General features: G+C 37.4%; 1 non-coding gene across 1 annotated transcript; it reads right to left on the bottom strand.

Moving 5' to 3' along the window:
* Positions 1-673: 673 nt before the first annotated feature.
* Positions 674-780, bottom strand: LOC111906579 (small nucleolar RNA R71). The gene has a single exon (XR_002855279.1). It is a non-coding gene; the product is annotated as a small nucleolar RNA R71 (small nucleolar RNA).
* Between the last annotated feature and the right edge of the window lie 1,019 nt (positions 781-1,799).

Here is a 1,799-nt window from a genome sequence, read left to right as displayed (position 1 = left end):
GTTTGAACTTCAACCACGTCATGGTAACGTTTCACTCAGTTTTTTTTTCTTATTTTACTTAGTTAAGTTTTTATTTGTTTTACGTGTGTTTTTTATAGTTTTGTTTTAGCAGGAAAAATGGGGGATATCACTACCATGTCAATGGATGAGTACAAGCGACATATGAAGAACGAAAACAGATAGGGTCTTGATCCACCAACAATCCCAACCACTACCAAGTTCGAACTACCGGGACACATTCTTGGCATGCTAAAAGATCTACCTTTTATGGGAAGGACAACGAGGATGCTTATGAACATATAGAATAGGTGGTGGAAATTTCTGACTAATTTCATGCACCAAACATGCAGGGGCGGATTTAGGGGGTTCCGGGGTGGCACCGGCAACCCCTAAAATTTTCCGGCCGCAGTGGAAAAGTTTTCGAAATTTTTTAAAATTTTTATTTTTTCTATTATCGTGCAACCCCTAATCTTCCCGTGCAACCGCTACAATGAAATCCTGCATCCGCCCCTGCAAACATGATTAAATATGCGGTGATGTATCGAATTTTTCAAGTCATATTGAATGGTGAATCTAAGGAATGGTTAAAATCACTTCCCTTTGGAGCAATCACAACATGGGATTATTTTAAGACTGCATTCATAAACCAATTTACCCCTCCTTAGAAAGTGGCGAGCTTAATAGGAACATACAAAATTTTAAAAAATTAGAAGGTGAGTCGTTATATGAAGCTTGGGAGTGTTACAAGAGATTGATATGACATTTCCCTCAACATGACTTCAATGTGCAACAAGAAATCTCGATATTTTACGATGGGGTCAATGTGTGCACTCACCGACTTCTAGACTCTCAAGGGCCCACGAAAAGGAAGGATCCAGTAACAAATAAGGCTTTGATCACAAAATTGACTAAGCATTCAAGAGAGTATCACAACTCAAAGGAGGACTTCACCAAAGAAAAATCAAGTAAAGATGGAGGTCAAGATGTTATCAATTTAGTACTTGAAAAGCTCGATGTAATGGAAGAAAGGATGACAAAAAATAGATGAATTAACTCAAGATAGATGCGGAGCTTGTAGGGGACCCCATTCTACAAGGGATTATGAACTAGAATACAAAAGAGATCGAGATACAAAAGAAATTTAGAAACTAAAGCATGATCTTTACCAAATAGAACAACTCCAATCCGAGAAAATATCTTCTCTCGAGTCAATGTTATTTAGATTTATGGAAGCTAGCGAAAAATGACATGATACTACAGATGCATCACTTAGAGAACAACAAGCTTATATCATGAGCATCTACATGCAACTTGGGAAATTAACAAAGCTTGTGCAAGAAAACCTACCGAATTCACCTTCAAGAAAAACCGAGCCAATCTCAATCTCTCAAGTCATGGTTGTTTATATAGAAGAAAAGGACGAATCAGAGCACATGAGGATCACTGATTCAAGAGATCAGTAGTCCAAACAATCGCCTGAAGGAAAAGCAAAATAATAAAAGATTTGTGATTTTGGCCATTTGCCACACATGGATGCAATAGTGCCACATCGTGGGCGATAAAAGAAGATTATGATATTTCAGTAGTCGAGCTATCGACCACCTATTTCTTTCCCATCTTGTGCAAAAGAAAATTTGGTGAAGCAAGGAAACCCATAGTTCAAGGAGCATAAAGAACTTGATGATAAATTGGAAAAGGAAATGAATTATTCGAAATCTCTAATGTCAATGCCAATGAATTTCGAGTTGTTTGTTTTTACAAGACTACTAGATCAAGTCACAGAGCCAATTGAATCTAAT

This window comes from Lactuca sativa, chromosome 1 (genome assembly GCF_002870075.4).
Source record: "Lactuca sativa cultivar Salinas chromosome 1, Lsat_Salinas_v11, whole genome shotgun sequence".
Classification (NCBI taxonomy): Eukaryota; Viridiplantae; Streptophyta; class Magnoliopsida; order Asterales; family Asteraceae; genus Lactuca; species Lactuca sativa.
The sequence above is the reverse complement of the archived record's forward strand: the minus strand, read 5'-3'. Positions and strand labels throughout refer to the sequence as shown.